The sequence below is a fragment of the Cotesia glomerata genome, linkage group LG6 (genome assembly GCF_020080835.1).
Source record: "Cotesia glomerata isolate CgM1 linkage group LG6, MPM_Cglom_v2.3, whole genome shotgun sequence".
Classification (NCBI taxonomy): Eukaryota; Metazoa; Arthropoda; class Insecta; order Hymenoptera; family Braconidae; genus Cotesia; species Cotesia glomerata.
In genome coordinates this window covers 13,802,470-13,822,144 of record NC_058163.1, presented here as the reverse complement: position 1 = coordinate 13,822,144, position 19,675 = coordinate 13,802,470, and positions in this window count along the sequence as shown.

Sequence of the window (19,675 nt, the reverse complement as noted above, 5' to 3'; positions counted from 1 at the left end):
TGATAATATTTTACCACGACAACTACCTTAAAAGCCAAAGTTCTACAGCTATACTTATTTTTATCCATGTAAAAATATGTATGTCACAAATTAAGTACAATTAGAAATTGTAAGATTAAAAACTCAGTCTGTTGGCCCAAAACTCTTTAGATATGTACACTTGTATTTCATTTGATTAAAAATTAGAAATAAAGTATCTTTTATTCGATAAACTCTATAGTGTTCATTATTTGCGCCCATTATTCATAATATTTTCACCCAACCCGAGTAAAAAAGATTTTATGCAATTAGATACAATTATGTGCAGATTATATATAATTATATCAAAAAATGGCCCGATACAATTTTATAGAAATGGTATATAATTTCATAGAATAGTATAAAATTATATATAATTGTATAGATTAATATATAATTTTTTCCATAGAAATAAAAAATTTTTGGCTTGCGCGGGAACTGAACCGTGAACCTGACGCTCGAAAGATTAATTCACTAGTTTTTTTTTTTTAGTAGTTTATTTGCTTTAAAAAATTACATAAAATTTTTTATTTAAGAGGCTGCAAATATTAATTTAAAAAAAAGCCATACATAAATTTTTTACAACGATGTAAATTATTTTTGCCACTAGTCTCCTTGATTGGAGCAGATGAGGCTAAATTATTATTGTATCCTAAAAAAAAGAATATTTTTAAGTGTTTATTTAATTATTTGTTTTCATAATGTATAGGGTTTTTTAAACCTTCTGTATTTAGATTATTGAATTAAAATGTGTGGTGGAAAAATTTTTTTGTAAAAACCGCTATTGATTGCTGGATTCCTAAAGACTAATTCACTACCTGTTTACCTACCAGTCTTACTTGAGGAGCGGAGTTTGTAATAACTACTAATGCAAATCATATATATGATCAACTCGTAATGAACAAAATTCTTTTATTAAATTTATGAATTATCAATAGATGGACAATAGATGAATAGATGAATAGATGGACAAAATCTCCAGTAGATGAGTGGTTAATACCAATAGATTGACACTAGTTACAAGCGTAGCAATATTTTCAATTCATTATTTCTACAGAAATAATTAATTTATTAATTTTTTCTACTAAAAAATAAAGTTTAATATAATTAAAGAGAAGAGATGATAAATCGGATGGTAATTTTCAAAATACATCATAAAGCAATTTTATTATTTTTGAACACGTGATGCTTTTTCATGCAAAGTAATATATAAAATATATTAATATAAAGAATACTAATCATTAATAAATAATCAATATTAATTTATAAAACACAACGTCCAAAACATTTTATGTTGTCTTCTTCTTGCTTTTAATTCGTCTGTTCTCTTTTGCTTTTAAATTTCCTTATCTCAATTTTCTCTTATATTCAGCGTTTTCTTTTTTCTCTTCAATTTCTTCAATAATCATAACAATGCTTTCATTTTCTGTACATTTCTGTTTATTATAATCTTTACTCTTATTCTCACATTGATCCACCAATAAAATTAAAAAAAAAAAATAAGAAAATTCATCATATATACTCTATGTCCATCTATTGGATAGAGGTCAGAAAAGTGTCACCAATAGATAGACACTAAATTCTATTATTTTTTCTCGATTTTATCATTAAAATATTATATTTCTAGCTTTGTTAGTGAAATATAAGCGTAATCAAATGTACAAATCTTACTTTTTTTTATTATTTTTAATAATAATAACACATAACGTCCACAAGCTATCTGTCACATGCTTACTAGTGGTGGCGCTTTTGGAGCAAAACCTCGAGACTTCCAATTTAAATAATTTTTTTAAACTATTATTTTAAATAAAAAGTTAAAAAAAATTACTTTTCGCTCTCAGAACTACTTGTAGACATAAAAAAAATAACGACTATGATTTTTGTTCTTAAAACTCATGTAATTACTTCTGGAAATGATATTTGTCCATCTATTGGGAGGTATCTATCTATTGGGGTATTTACCCTAAAATCAGAATTAAAAGCTCAAATTTTAATGAAATAATTTGTTTAGTACAGTGCTCCCTCCCTTATATAAGATATAACAGGTTATCTTTTTTTCTCTTGTTCATAACTAATGAAAAAATTTAGACACAGTTAAAATAGCTTACAGAGGGAGCACTGAATATGGAACTATATATTGATGGAGGGCCTGGATAACACTTTTTAAACTTGACGAAATTATTAATTTCTCTGAAATTTAATTTTATTTATAAGTGGATACAGTTACCATGATTTCATCCGCAAAATAGTGTAGATTAAGAAATAATTAATCATTGGAGTAACAGACTTATAGATAAAAAAACAGAATGTTTTATGGTAATCACAAAATACCGTCTTGAGTAAAAAATATTATATACAATTATATATGATTCATATGTAATTATATATATTATTTTCGTATAGTTACACTGATAGAAGGATTTACTTATACTTAATAAACTTTATTAACTGTTAATAAATGGTTTTTTAACATCATAGGATTTAGTAAATATTCAAATTCAAAATTTCGCAATTTTTCCAGTTTTTCAATTTTGTTTTTGTAATATCTCGAATGCTATTATAAATACAGAAATGGTCTTTCGTTTGTTTGAAAGGGGACACTTAGGGCTATTGAAAAAAAATTCTGAACAATGCCAAATTTTGAATTTTTGAAAATCGTCAAAAATGAAGAGAGCCATTAAAATTTTGGCTCAATTTTTTTTGTATGATACCTTATACTGATCTTAAAAGATCCTGAAATTTTTGGAAAGGTGTTTTTCTTTTTCAAAAAAAATTTTTTTTGGTTTTGCAACTTCTATATAAGATAAAGTTATGCAGATAAATAATATTGTAATTTTGAGTATTTAAAAATCGAATGAAAATATTAAATAATAAATTTATTTGAACTTTTTTTCATTTTTTAGACATAATCTTGCATCCTTAAAATAAGTCATCCTTAACGCATGATAGAATTTATTAACTGTCATTTTTTTACTTCATTTGAAGTTGTTGACGTCACTTGTCGTCTTATTAACATAGGAATAATTTGTAATTTGAGATTGAGAACTATCAATGTACAGAAATTCGTAAGTAAATAATTATTCGAAAGAACGAAAAAAAATGGAGATTCTCATGAAATTATTTCTAATTTTTATAGAAAATTAATATCTGTTTGAGTTATTTGAGGTTAAAAAATGTAATTGAAGTGAAAAAACGGACAAAACATATCATACGTTAAAAAAATAAAAAATTATATCATGCGTTAAGCCTAACTTTAAAATGATGTCTAAAAAATAAAAAAAAGTTAAAATTAATTTATTATTAAATATTTTCACGTCGTGCATTTGATTTTTGAATACTCAAAATTACAATATTATGTATCTGCATAAATTTACCTTATATAGAAGTTGCAAATAACAAAAAAAAATTTTTTTTGAGATTGAAAATTTTTTTTTTTGAAATTCAAAAATTCATATTTTTGAAAAAGAAAAACACCTTTCCAAAAATTTCAGGATCTTATAAGATCAGTATAAGGTATCATACAAAAAAAAATTGAGCCAAAATTTTAATGGCTCTCTTCATTGTTGACGATTTTCAAAAATTCAAAATTTGACAAATTTGGCATTTTTCAAAATTATTTTCCAAAATTTTTTTTTTCAATAGCCCTAAGTGTTCCCTTTTAAACAAACGAAAGACTATTCCTGTATCTATAATAGCATTCGAGATATTGCAAAAACAAACTTTAAATACTGGAAAAATCGCGAAATTTTGAATTTGCATATCTTTTGAAAAAAATTTTTTTACTTTTTTTCTTTGGCAGAACTTCGTTTTATGATAAAAAAAAGCTTCTGACCAAAATTTATCCAAATCGAAAGTGGTTGATTCCAACTATTGGTCAATTTGACATGGAATGACCTATATTAATTATTTATATATTATGTTACTAAATTATATAAATATTAAACGAGTATATGTAAATTATATATAATCGTATCTAATAATGTAAAATATTTTTTATTCGGGAAGTTCTGAGTTTTTTGTTCAAAATGTAAAACGAACTTCTTCAACGAGTTCAAAATTTTTTGGATTTATGTATAGCAATGTATTGGTTTATAGAATTTAAATATTCTTGTTGATTTCTAATTTAGGTCGTTAAATATTCCATTTTACGTTTGTATTATTACATTTATAGGTCACGCTTAACACGCGTAGTTTTTTAGATACATGTAAATCATAACAAGTAATTGTTAAATAATTATCATAATTTAAAAGCTGTAGAATTAAGAACAAAATATTGCTAAATTTTTTCTCGATACGGAGCAATTAACGATTTTATTGAACAATTTATTTTATGTATAACAATTAATTGTCTTGAAACTTTATAGTAGCACAAATTATCTTAAGAATTTCAGTCATTTTTACAATTGGGTGATCATTCAAATATGTACCCGGTATAATTTCAAATATTTAAACGCTTCCTATTGCCAACATAATATTCGTAGTTTATCGTTCTTTAGAATTATAACAATCTGCTCTATCGACAAGTTTCTGGGTTCAAAGCATAAGACAAGATTTAACAAGTGCTGCCCTCTTGAGGTAAAAAAAACTTCCATAGTTGGCTGAACTGCTTATTTTACCGGTTAAAATTAATCAACGTATGTCTGAATAATAACCTAACTATACATGTGTAATATATACTTGCTATTTGATGACAATTATATTTTGAAGTTGAAAATTATAGAGAATTTTATAAATTTATTGAATTTTTCATCATGGAAACTAAACGCGGGCGACCAGCGTCGGTTGACAAGGATAAACTGAAAGAAGTTTTAAAAAAATATTCTGATAAGATTTTCAAAGCTAATTCGACAGATGTTATTTCCAAAGATGATGCAATTTGGGAAACTATTTCTGATGAGATTGATGGAACTATAAAGCCAAAAAGTATTCATTCTTTTGTTGCCTGTAATCGAAATAATGTTAGATCAGAATTGATGCCTTCTTACTGTCCAGATAAGAGTATCAATTCAACTTTAAATAGTACTGAAAATTCCACCCAAGATGTGTCAGCTACAAGTGAATTTTTAACTGATGATCAATCAGATAATTCATATTCCTTTACTTTTACGGCGACTCGTGATGAATTTGAGGAAATGATTATAGAAAAGACCTACCATCGTCATCGTGGAACCAGGAAAGTGGCTTACCAACGAAATGTTCTACAACCAGGAAAATGGGAAGACTTTGTTACTTATAAAATCTGGGAAACCACCCGTCGCAAGTGTGGTTTTAATTACGAGCAACATTATGTTTCTCTAGATAAACAGACAGGGTCAATAAATGGTAATTATGCAATTAATAATATATAAATAATAAATAATAATAATAAATATAATAAATAATAATAAATATTATTATCCATAGAAGCTAAAAAAAATCTGAAATATGAACTTAAATTAATGACACAATAATTTTCATTATTTTCAGGTGAATGTCGTTGCACGAGTAAATTAAAAATCAAATTTAGAACAGTTCATGATGACGTTATTTTCAATTGTACAGCTACTCGAGGTGACGGTAATTGTAAAAAAACTTTTTTCCGAAAGCCCAAACGTACGGCAGTAGGTAAAATTTTACAAGATCAAACAACTGATCGATATCGCGCGACACAAGCAAATGAGTTGATGAATCCCGGTGATCCTGAGCCTCCTCACCTTCCGAAAAGTCAGGTACTCAGAACAGCTAAAGCGGAATATAAATCAACTCTTTTTTATGATGAATATCCGATAACAGCATTAACAAAAATGCAACCGGTCTATCCAGAAACAATACATTTGGTTTCTGAGGTACCAGTTTGTGTACATTTTTGGACTAGTCACCAACGTGACGTTTACCTAAAATATGAGTCGCAAGATAAAAATACTTGTGTCTACATCGATGCGAGTGGTGGGATGTTCCCTAAGTTTATGAAAAAAAATAACATAAAAACCAACAGTTTGTTCCTGTATATAATAGCCGCTCGTTTTGCTGGAGAGCAATTCACAGTAGGACAAATGATATCTGATGCTCAAGATACTGTGACAATTCTCAATTTTTGGCATCATTGGCTCCAGCATGGATTCACACAGCCAGCTGAAGTTGTGATGGACGGTAGTAAAGCGCTACTAAATGCTACAGTAATTGCATTTACCAGATATAAGTCTCTTAATCAGTACTCGAATGCCTGCATGGGAGAAGACATTCCAGAATGTTATATAAGACTTGATGTGGCTCATTTCATAAAGACTTATTTGGCTATCTTGAAACCGTATCCCCCCTTAGTAAGAGTTTTTTATTTAGCATGTATTGGAAAATTGGTTTGTGTAACAGATAAGGATGAAGCAAGAACATGGATTAAAAAATTTTTATCGTTGCTTTTAAGCCAGCGGACAGGATTGTTACCTTCTGGTGAAAAGTCGCCAAGTTTTCAAGAAAAAACAAAACTTCTGAACGAAATTACTGGTATGAACTTTAAATATCTAATGCATAAAAGATCGAAGCTTATGTTCGTATTTTTACAGATTCACTAGAAATAATATTATTGTTGTAATATTATTTATTTTAATTTGAACTAGTCATTTTTTAATTAGAGAAAGATAGAATTAAAATTAAATTTTTGAATTCTTAACTTCACTGTTTCAAGTGTTAATATAAATTTTTCTTTATTATTACTCAATTGTGAGATAATCAAGTAATCGATACTTACTGTCAACTATTTTTTTGATTTATTTTTTCGTTTTTTTTTCGTTTTTTTTTTTTTTCATAATTTTAATCAAGTATATAACTCATTGTTATTTTTGTAAGGTTAATATATAATAGCGGTTAATATATGGTAACCAATGGTAACATAACAAATATAATTCTATCAAATCGTTAATGAAAATTTATTGTAGATAAGAGTGAAAATATGAAAGATAATAGAAAATTACTAAGATAAAATTATAATCTTAAAAATAATACCAGTCGAATGGCGCCACTTAGCATACAATCAATTAAAAATAATCTTCATTTTTCGCAACGTTTAATACTTTAAATTGATACTTTTTCATTTACTCTATTGTAAAGACAATAATTTAAAATAATTAATAAATGTCTAAAATAATATTTAAATAAAAGATAAATTAATATACCTTAGTATGTTCAAAGCAAATTCAAAGACTTTGTTAGAATTATCGGTCATACTTAAACTCTTATCTATAAATATAATGTAATGTTACCCTTGATAATATAAAAATATTTTTTATAGGTTCGTCGTATGAAAACAACGCAAAAGAATTTGACAAGGAACTTGAACAAATTTTGAAGGAAAGTAATCTTGAAGATAGTGAGTCAGATTCAGGTGATGAAGATGATGTGCAACAACCTCCAAAAAAAAAGATTAAGAAATCTCATGAAACTTCTAGTGATAAATCTACCTGGTCGAAATGGGGTTGTGATATTTTAGAAGAAGCTAAACAAGAATTAAACGACCTAGGAGTAGATATAAATGCACTATATTGTACTGCTATAATTAAAAAACTGTTAGAAGACATCAGTCTCATTCCGCTATGGTCTTGCATTGTATACAAGAAATTTAACTATGGACGCATCCCTGCAAGTAGTGCTTCCGTAGAAGGAGAAATTAAACGTATCAAACTGAGTGCTCTTAATAATGAGAGAAAAAGAATCGATCAAGGAACGGAAGAGCTGATTAAATATCTTCAAGGCCGCACTAAGATTGTTGATGCAGCGTCATTATCTGCCCCAGAGCCGAGTCATGATAAATTACTGGATGATAATGTTGACATCGATAGTAAGAATGAACAGGAAGATGACGACCATATTGACAAGAATAGAAACGATGATAATAGTAATGCCGTCGTACCTGTTGATGTTCACAGCAGCAGCAAGAACAAGGATGTTGACAATGATAAGGATGATGAGAAAAATAACAACGATGTTGATAGTGACGACACTGAACCTATTGATGTTCACAGCAGCGTCAAGAACAAGGATATCGACAATGATAAGGATGATGAATCCGCTGGAAAAATCAACCATCAGTCTAGTAGTTGTTCTACGAAATGCAAAGCTTGTGCAAATGGTGATTTTCCAACGGGTATTCATCGTTGTTTTCGATGCAAGAAACCTGTTCATCTTTTAGATGAATGTTCATCACGTCTTGAGGGACAAGAAGAAGGTTATGGAGAATGGCGATTGTGTAAGGCTTGCGAATTAATAAACAAAAAATCAACAGATGAACTCATAGCAAAAAAAAGTGTCGAGAACTGGAGAGGACTCGGAAATCCAGACTCACGTTCTAAGTCAAATTCGTTGTATTTGGGCAAAAAGCCTCATGTTATCAAAGACAAGTTGATGTACGAAAAGAGCGTTGGGCTTCCGGTTCTTAAAAATGGCTCTTCGAGAAAGTTGCATCCAGTCAAAATTGGAAAACGCACTTTTCGCTTTACCAACACCTGTCCTTTTGACAGCATTTTTCAAATACTGTTGGCAGCTGCAACTGATTATGATGTAATCAGAGATAAGGTAAATTATAAATATAAGGCAATTAATGTAACTGTTATTCTGAAAAGTTTAATTTTCCATTGAATTTTTTCAGATGGAAGAGCATGAAGACAACGAACTGTTTTCAATAGTATTGCAAATTCAGAAAGCGAAAAAATTACTTCCTAGTGTATACAAATCAAGGGGAAAAATTTTATTAGAATATTTTGAATTACGAGACCCAACTCAAAAACAAGTGGTTTGTGGAGTTGAACAAATCAGTTGCTTGTCAAACGCTGCCGGATTCGCAGCTCAACTCTTTCGAAATACCCCAAGTTTGATTGAAGCTTCTGAGTGTCCCAGTAAATGTATCCGTAAGGATACCAGTATCTCTGTTGTAAATTTGAACGCGGAATCATTCAAAAGTGATTTTGATCAAGTTTTTCAAAATTTCGTTTTTTTTGAAAAGAGATGTCTGGCACCAAATTGCAATGAGATGGCTAAAGTGGTTGATTCATCATTTGGTAATTAACACCATTTATTAAATTCTTAAGTATAATTACTAGACTGGGCCAGAAGAACGACTATTTTTTTTTTACCGGTACTGTGAAAATATCGTTCATGATGATGAAAAAAAATTATTGTAAAAGTTTGAGCCCTTAATAATCATGTTAAGGGGTGTATCGTTGAGACTATTAGTTTTTTAGCAGCTACTGCATTCTTTACAAAAAAGTACATCATCGATTTTAAAAATTTTTTCTTACCACATCCTTAAAGGAAATTAAATTCCCTACAAAAAAGCTCTCTTAGTAATTCGACGTAGGACGAGTCGTTTCCTTGTAATCGAGCCTTAAACATTGATTTATTCTTTCAATTTTTTAATTTTGATTCTGGATTTTAGTAACCACCATAGATATCAATTTTTTCGTAAAGCAAATAATTATTCTGTAGTAAAATTTTATGCTCTACAAGAAAGGTCTCTTATCATTTTTCATCAAATTCACTTCTTTCAAAGTTATTCGTCTTTAAAATAAAATTCAAAAGTAATTAACCGTTTATTTTGCGTTAGAAATAATTGGTTTCTATTATTTGACAAATTTGAGACTTAAATAGTGAAAATACCTATTTCTTCTGCAAATCAATGAATTTTTTTCGGAAAATCAAAATTTGTCGGGGTATTATCTTAATGAATAAATACATTTTAAAACGATTAATAAAATTTGCCATCAGTTGATAAATAATGGTTTTATTAAGATAATACCCCGAGAAATTTTGATTTTTTGAAAAAAATTCATTGACCTGCAGAATAAAACGGTAGCTTAGCCCGAGCAACTTATTTCTGAGTGTCTCAGTACATACTTTGACTCAGCAATGATCGGTATTTAGCCTGACAATGCTAGCCTGGGAGAGAACTGGCATTGTCAGCGGTCAACTGGGTCACACAATTTGCTCAGCCCGAGCAACTGATTTCTGAGTGTCTCAGGACATACTTTGACTCAACAATGACCGATATTTAGCTTGACAATGCTGATTTGAGTTAGAACTGGCATTATCAGTGGTCTACTGGGCACTGATTTGCTTGACAATGCCTCCGTCATTCTACTTAACGGTATTGCTATAATTTTTTTTAAGATGGTTAGAGCAAAAAAATCAATTTCGTTGGAGAAAGTTAGCAACAAAAAAGTAGTAAGTTTATAGTGACATCGATCGAGATCTTATGCATTGACAATGCCACCTTAATAATAAGGTGGCATTGTCTTGATTTTTTCGAAAACGGTTATCGCAAAAAAATCCAGCAACAAATTAGCATCAAAAAAGCATCAAATTCCTAGCTTTTTTAAATGCGATTCCGCTATGATGACAATGTCAGCTTTACGTTCGTAGACGGGAATATGGCTTAGTTACAAGAATTGATTAGTTTGTAAGGGGTTTTACAATTGTAAAAGGGTTGGTTAAATAAATAAGTTTTGAAAATGAATTTTTCTTAATCATTTTTTGATTTCTTCCTAGCAATCTCTCACGACCCTGTAGTATTATTCCATGTTCTAGTCCAGTTTCTGGATACTGTGTCTAAGAATCCAGTGACGCCCTAACAAGACAAATAGGCCTGACAAGCATGCACGTGGAACTGACTGCCGTCGAACTAAGACAAATAAATCTCAGATGGCACTAGGTTCCATCTCAAATTGAACTAAGTTCAATGAAGATTGCGCTCACTTCAATCTTCATGGTAGCAGTTACCATCTTAATATTTTTTTTACGACAGATGGAATTAGATTCCATTCAAGATGGTAACCAATTAAATCTTGTTTTTTCCGGGTAGTGATTGTGGTTGCGGGTACTTGACATGATGCCTAAGTACGAGACGGCCTGACTATCTTATTTGGACACCTGGTGGTTGGTTAGCAGTCCTTCGAAGGTCTGATTTTCCTCGTCTCTGATACTCCGGAAAATCTTTTGCACTTCAAAAATCCTTATCCACCGTCTTTTTTAGCTTTTCTTCCGTTCCAACCGCTCAAATATATATTTTTCATTTTAATCAAAACAATTTTTAATCTAATTTGGTATTAGAATTCATTAATTAATAACTGAGCCGGCATTATGCCTAGCAAGCCAATTAAATAGTTAGTAAAGGTTTATCCATTCGTTCCACTGGGCCGGAAGGATTAACAGTGTTTACCTGAGTCTGTGCTATTTTCTCGTGATCGTCGTGATGAGCTCTACATCCAAAGTGTTTTCTCTGGTTTTATGGTGCGTTCTTTTCTTCATTCACTCAGATCTTTTCAATTTCAGCGCGCCAGTGCCTCAACCTCGGGGTTTGACTTACTATATACTAACTCAAAGCTACTTGCACGAATACTTCGGATCAAAGTGCTCTAGGATCCGTCGATAACTAAGTGGCATGGACCGAGGACCTTTAATAGATAATAAAGGCCTCGTTGCAAGATAAAGTGTTGAAAAAAAAAGCTTCAAATATGTCTAACACTACGCGCATGATACATGCTAGTACATTTATAAACTTCCAATCGATATGTATTTTCTGAATCAGGTCGACGAACTGAATCGAAGTTTTTCAAAAGTTCCATCACGAGGACTAATGCAATAGTTAGATTCTCATAGCCTACTAAAAATCGTATAGAAGACTCACAAAAGTAAAATGTTATCTTAACGACTTTCACAAATTTCAATTAATCAATTTATAAATTTACGAAAAATTGTCTGGCTTTTTATTAATTCATGAGATTTCCTTATCTTTGTGAGTTTTATATTTTGCACGTAATTTATAATTCAGAAAATAATATCTTACCTGCTTCAGTGTCAACTGCTGAATAAATTGTACCATATACGCCTTTGTTCATTAAATTATCCAGCCGAAATCGATCACCTGGATCTTTGATGTCGTTAAAAATGCAAGGAATATTGTTATGAGACATAGTTTCTGAACTTGTATAATTTTCTCTTGAGTATCGATTTTGATGATTATAGTGAGAGTTATTTTTCTTATTACACCTGTAAAATTTTAGAAATAAATATAGAGTATGCTTTATAACAGTCTTGTAAAAATCATGTGTAACAGGGTAAAATTACCCTGCATCGATAAGTCGCCAGAGATCGATAACTATTCGACTAGCACTGGTGCACCTCGATCTTCGGGCCTAAAGAGAGAGTAGGAGGGGGTATTTTGGGGGTTGTTATATAGGTGAGCCAGGCGTTGTGACAGGGAAAAGTAGTGTGCCACAAATCAAGAAGAACCGATCCCCGGAGTAGTTACGAGACGACAGAAGCCAATAACATCTAGGACTCCAATTTCGAGTAGTGAGTTAGATCGTCGTATAATCCAACAAGGTATCGATAATTACTCTGTGGGCTAGGAGTGGACTGCGGGGTTTATACTCAGTTTACGTCTCCTCTGATTGATTATTCTCAATTTATTTAATAATAATTCAATAATCATTTAATTTCAATTAAATTTTATTCGTTAGTTGCCGTTGAGCGTACCTCTAGGGGGTTTATACCCGAGGACTTCTCAAGGACCTTGCGGTATTAATTGCTGTGAGAATTTATTGATTTACTCGATTAATTCTAAATCATTCTGAACATCTGGGAAATCGGTTTAGTAACATTTATTTTATTTGATAAAATAAAACCGAAAATTAAAAGCTTCGAGAAAATTCCATTGTCTTCTCACAGATTAGCCAAGCGTCGGTTGAATTTACAACGCAGTTAACGTGTACCCAAGGTCAAAGATAACTACGCACTAATGAACATCGGCGTCCATTTTGAGCGCGCAAATTCCTGGCAATTATTTCACGTGATAATTTATTAGTAAGAACAATTGAATTATTATTATTTAATATTATTTATTACAAGAAAATATTAATTATTTAACATTATATAATTTATTGAGAATTGGCTATTGAACTTCGACGCAATTAAGATTGAATACCCGTGGATAATTTTTCGTGAATTTATTTTACATTGAGATAAATTGTTTTATTAATTATTTATAAATCGAAAAATTTCACGTGGTCATTTTATATATTGAACTATTGAAAATTAAAATTATTATTCTGTTGGAATTGTTTATAAAAATATTTAACGGCGTGGATTAAGTCCCAGAAAATTAGTCAGAATTTTATAAAGAAATATTCTTAAGCATTTATTCAAAATTTAAGAAATAAAATTTATGAGTTGAAATTGGAGTAAAATTTGTCGAATGATCCGAAATATTTATTTAATGTTGAGTATTAAACTCGTGGTTAATTTGGAATAAATTCAAGCATCGGTTTTTAGTGTAGATTTTTTTGAGAATTAAATTATTAATTGTGAAAATGGTTTACGATTTAATTGTTAGCTAATGACTGAATTAATTGAGCAAAAAGTTTGACGTAATAATTTTCTGATATTAAATTTTGTAATAACTTTTATAAGTCAAAAATAAAAGTTAAGTAAAGTCAGTGTGTGTGTGTGAGCGGGTTATGTGTGTGAAAACCGTGCGGGATATGTGTGTGTGTGAGTGTGTACATTCTCTACTTGTTGATGTTTTGCCGAGTAGAGTAGTTCGTACAGTCTAAGAGCGTGAGGGTCCGGTGGACAGCGCGACTTAGTTAGAAACTGCGTTATAGACGCTCCATAAGAGGGTACGGTCAGGACTGAGAATTTTGATAGAGCGTGAGGGTCCGGTGGACAACGCGATGTAGCTAGAAACTGCAGTAAAGCGCTCCTTATGAGGGTACTGTAAGATTAAGAATTTTTGTTAGTTATAAGGAATTTACACATCGCCCTCGTATACGATAGCCTCTGTACGAGGTGCCTTGCTGGCTACCTAGGTTAAGTTGAGTTAGTGGAGTTCGTGGGTTTAGTGCGTAGGAATTTACACATCGGCCTCGTATACGATAGCCTCTGTACGAGGTGCTTTGCTGGCTACTTAGGTTAAGTTGAGGCGTCGGTTTTAGCCCGGAATCCTCGGTAGTAATAAGTCGTAGTGTTAAGTTAGTCTTAAGTGAGTCAGTGTACGTGCAAGTGAACAAGTTGTTATTTTGTTGTTAATAAAATTTTTGGTATCGTTGTTAAATAAAAATTTATTCATTTCAGATCCCCTTCCTCCACTCTCTCTCCCTGTAGATAAGCTCAGCTCTGGTTCCGGTTCCGGGAACCGCGATTGAAAATCCCGGTGGCGCCTTTTTATTAATTAATTTAGATTCATTTGTTAGTTTTATTATTTCAATCAATTTAATTTAAGGGGCCAATTGAGTGGAATAAAATACCCGTTACACATGTATCAAATTAGTGTGAATGCATCATTCAGCAATAGTATTTTAGTCTTACAACAATCAATAGGGTCAAAGGTGATTGGATAATTCAATTCTTCTAGTCAACTTCCGAGTCTTGAGCTATCACGTAAGGGGGTATACTGGAATTCCGACTAGTCAACGTATTTTAATATTTAATTGCGTTGCTAAATTTTCGTTTACGTGGCTGATGTCATACCTCTCAAGAAATGAGTGATTTTCTCTACACCATTGAATCAAAATATATTCAAGTTATAATTTTACTTTCAACGTGGCTATTAAATGCACGTTGGTATTACCACTACATCATCTTGTAAATAGTGTTAGCCAATAATGTTTCGCGTGAAGGGCAGAGTCAAATATTATGTAATTAAAAATATCAATTATGGACAGTCGCGATAGAGAATTAAGTTATAGATAATGAGAGGTCGTCAATAATTACCCCTACTCTTGTATGAAATTTTGCGAAGTTACTAACGCCACTAAGCATCCCTTTATAGCCAGTCTTTGTTCGATTTTGTGACGATGTACACCTTTAACTAATTTTTCTATTGATTGTAATTAAAGTTAAACCGTATTACAAAGTAATTTTTAGTTATTTCACAACCTTACCATGCTACCTAGTAATAATCGGTGTTTATTCAAATTAATGTAATATTCTTCCGATTATCAGTAAACAAGAAAAATAAATTATATTTTTATCATTTATGGTGCTGTATTTCAAATATTATTGCTCGGCATGTCTTGCTATGGAGAGGTTACAAGTATTTGGCCATTTTATTGAAAGTCGCTTTGTTTATTGTTTTTTGGAAATTTACTGTGTTATGAAAAAAAAAATTGATTTAGGGTAATTAATTAATTTTACATTCAAAATATTTATAGTTTTTAAGTATTCGGCCCTAGCGTGTTAGGCTAATAGACCGGGAACTTCTGAGTTTTAATTTATTAAGAATGATAGGTTCGTTTGAATAAATTGATCTAGTCCAATAATTTTAATATATATATTGTTCGAATTTAAAATTAATATTATAAGTTTAATTAAAATTTTTATACAGTAATTAAAAGTTTGCTTTTTCTTTCATATACCAAGTTTTCGATATTACTAAATTTACAAATATCAATAGTTCAAATTATACCTGATTTGTTGATATTATTCATTGGTATGTTTGAATTTATTCTTTACGTTACTTACATTTACTTTACAAAACAATTTAATTTTACTTCTGCACGTGGTTTCAAAAACTAAGTAAAACTTTAGACGATGTTAACACTAGGACGTCTAGGACAACGAGAGAGATTTTTTGGTGAAAAACGTAAAAGTATCGAATTTTAGGGTCCTACCAATTTTCACTATTTGGGGGAAAACAATGTCCAATTATTTGCCTATTTCCTTTGGCCCTCAACCCTCTCTCTTAAGTTTGTCTACAATGTCGCATGAGTCCCCTCTACTTGGGTCGGAGTGCAATATCGTTTTCTCGCTTACTATCATGTTCTTTATTTATCTATGTGTTTGTGTATACTAGAATGATTAAAAAAAAAAAACGAAATTTTTTTTTCTTCCAAACAGACTTGAAAGTTTATTTTAGGTGTAAAAAAATTACTGTGAAAAAATGAACCCTTAATATCAATATTAAGATTGTCTGCATTGCATTTTTTTAATTCCCATAAGAATAATATGGGAAAAATTATTTTTGCTTCTTCTGATTTTTATTGCTAGCCCATCGTGGGTCATAAAGGAAAATCTTTTACATATTTTTGTAGAAAATTGAACGCTCTACAAAAAAGGTATCATATGATTTTTTCCAAAACCTAACGAATAATTAGTTATTCGAGGTCAAGTTCAATTTATGGCAAATTTGACTGTTTTAATGCATTAGAGTTAATTTAATGATCTTAGTGGGAATAGTTATCAAAAATTTTGTGTTTTTCCTCGAATTAAGTCTTCTAGAAAATATTTATCAATAACTTTTTGCAGTGATTCAAAGAAATCGAACAGTTTGGAAAAATTTATTAATGTAAATTTTTCTAAAGTTGTTTTATTAAAAAATATTTTTTTAATTTTCTTGGCAGGAAGTTAAAAATCACGTTGAATTAAGTAATGCATTCAATTTTTAACTTCCCGCTAAGAAAATTGAAAATTTTCGAAAATTGGGAAGTTATTGGTTTCACCCCGTTTTTCGAAAATCGAGTTTTCATCGGATCTCGACGTTCTAAGGTCTTAGGAAGCTTTCCTGACTATTTTCACGATGATGTACGTACGTCTGTATGTATGTGTGTAAAAGTGTGTGTGTGTGTGTTTTTTTTTTTTTTGGGGGGGGGGGGGAATCCTTTTTACGCATTCTAGGCATAGCTGTTGGCCTGGATATGTGGCGACTCGACGCAGCGTCATACTAAAACTCGACGCTGACGCCCCTACCCACTAAACCCTAAACCCCTTTCTCTTCTATCCTCTGATCCCCCATGGTACCGCCATAAGGCATTTCTTCGCGGGGGGAGGAATAAGCTGCCGCTCTTCCTTCTGGTGGCTAAGATGTTATTTCTTCCTTCTAGATTCGGTCTTTCGCTCTTTTCCTCTCAATGGATCGCAACTCGGTAAGCACTTTTGTAGCAAAAATGCTTGTGGCGTTCCAGGCAGCTTCTGACGACAACATTGCCTCTACTATTGACTCTGGTTGGGTTCTCTTCTTCAGAATCTTCTCTAACTCATTGCGCTGTTGGTTGAAACGTGGACACACAAAGAAGACATGCTCCGCATCTTCATTGACCCCTGGACAGGACGGGCACTCTGGGGTATCATCGTGCTTAAAGCGGTGGAGATACTTCCGGTAACATCCGTGTTCTGATAACATCTGCGTTAAATAATAGTTGATCTCACCGTGACTCCGGCTGAACCACACATCAACCCGAGGTATGAGACGGTACGTCCACCGACACTTATCTGAAGCATTCCACTCTTGTTGCCATCTTGCGATGCTGTGTTGCCGTTCTTCGCTTCTAAGTTCTTCAGGGCTCAGTGTGTTTGACCTTTTTCGTTAATATAGGTTCCGTCTTTCCTCAGCTAGGACTCTGAGAGGCAGAGTACCGGAAATAACACACACTGCTTCCTCTGATATTGTGCGAAAAGCGCTAGCTACTCGTAGGGCACTCAGTAGATATACTGGTCCAACCTTTCTCAATGATTCTTGCGTTTTTAATGCGTCGGCCCAAATGGATATTCCGTAAGTGAGCACCGATGCGACTACTGATGACAGTAATAGCCTCCTGCTCTGCTTTGGGCCTCCGACGTTCGGCATCAGTCGTGCGAGACTGGCCCGCACTACTGACGCTTTAGCACTGACATGCTCCACTTGCTGCTTGAAGTTGAGTCGGGCATCAAGCATCACTCCCAAATATCGGATATAAGGTTGTGATGTGATTTCTTGTTCGCCGATTTTTAGCTTAATGGTCTCTACCACTTTTCTGCTGGTAATAAGCACTGCCTCAGTCTTGTGTTGCGCCAGTTGCAGGTTCACTGCATCCATCCACCGGTTAACGCACTCAAAAGTGAGATCGAACATATGATTTATCTCGTCAAGGTGTTTGGCAACAATCACTACGGCTACGTCATCTGCATATGCTACGAGTTTGACGTTTCTTAGCAGAGTTAGTCTTAATAGACCGTCATACATAATATTCCACAGGAGCGGGCCTAGGACTGAACCTTGTGGTACACCTCCAGTAATATCATACTCCCTCGGACCGTTCTTCGTGTCATACTTCAAGACCCTATTTTCAAAGTAGCTTGTTACGATCTTAAGAAGGTATTTTGGTACATTCTTCTCTTGGAGGGCCTGCATGATGCATTCCCAATTGGCGAAGTTGAATGCGTTTCTGATGTCTAGGGTCGCCACCAGGCAATACTCTTTCGTTCCACCCTTCCATCTGGTTCCTGCGATTGCTTCCTTGGCCGTATCAACAACCAGTTTGATTGCGTCCAGGGTTGATCGTCCTTTCCGGAATCCATACTGATTGTCTGCCAGGAGTGGGTCGACTACTGCTTCAATTCTATGATGAATTATGCGTTCAAATATCTTACCCGCTGTATCTAGCATGCAAAGTGGGCGGTAAGATGACGGTTCATCCGGTGGTTTCTTCCCTTTAGGTAACAGTACCAATCGTTGCTGTTCCCACTTATGCGGGAAAGTCCCCTCCTTAAGGCATGAATTATAAACGTCTAGGAATAATGTTGGAGCTGCCTTTATGATGGTTTTCAAGGCTATATTAGTGATTCCGTCCAATCCCGGCGCTTTATTATTCCCTACACGGTTACAGGCCTCCAGCAGTTCTTCTTCAGTGACAGGTGGAGTGTCATCCAGTTCGCCTGGCGCCAACTGGTAATTGAAGTTGCGTTGCTGTGAGAATAGTGCAGTGACGATTTTCTGGAGAAGTTGAGGACACGTAGGTGATGGCATTTGTTGTTTTTTTAGGTGGGTCATAACCACCTTATATGGCCTACCCCACACGTCTTTATCCACCTCGTTGATGAGCTCTTTCCAGCATTGTCTCTTACTATCCTTGATAGCTTTGTTCAATGATCGACGGGCTTTTTTGTATTCTGCGACCAGCTCTGCAGAGTTAGGTCGTCGATAGCCACGCTGGGATATTCTTCTTTTCTTTAGACACTCTTTCCGAAGAACACTGATGTGGTCGTTCCACCAGTGCACTGCCGGGCGTTGGCTTATGCTGTGTTTCCGGACCATACTGGCGTCACAGGCCTGGACAACTCTTTTCATCAGGTCCTTGGTCATTTCTTCTGCGGATCTAGTAGTTATCGGTTCACTATTAAAGGCTATTACCAATGTGCTTGTGTCAAAAGGCTTCACTTTCCATCCAATGGTATTGAATGACTTGATTGGTCTTCTTGCATTCCGGTCATGTGATATTTCCCAGAGAATTGCCTTGTGGTCACTGGCTGCGTAGATATCCATCACCTTCCAGTCGTATTTCCCACTGATGAGGCTGCTGCTGACGAAAGTGAGATCTACGATAGAGCTTGCTTCTCCTTTAGTATAGGTTGGCGTATCACCACTGTTGAGCTGGACTACATCTAGTGTAGAGAAAGCTTCTAGGAGTGCTTTTTCTCGCGCATTTGTCTGCTTGCTGCCCCAGTCTACTGCCCAGGAGTTGAAGTCACCGGCAATCGCGACCGGATAATGCTGCTTGGTGTCCTTGGTCAGTTTGTCCAAGAATTCAGTGAATTCAACAATGGATAGGCTAGGTGGTGCATAACAGCTGTAGAAACGGATGCCGTTAACTGTTGCTGCTACAAAGCCGGCATTATCATTGTTAACTACAATCTGGAAGGGATGCTTACCACAAGACCA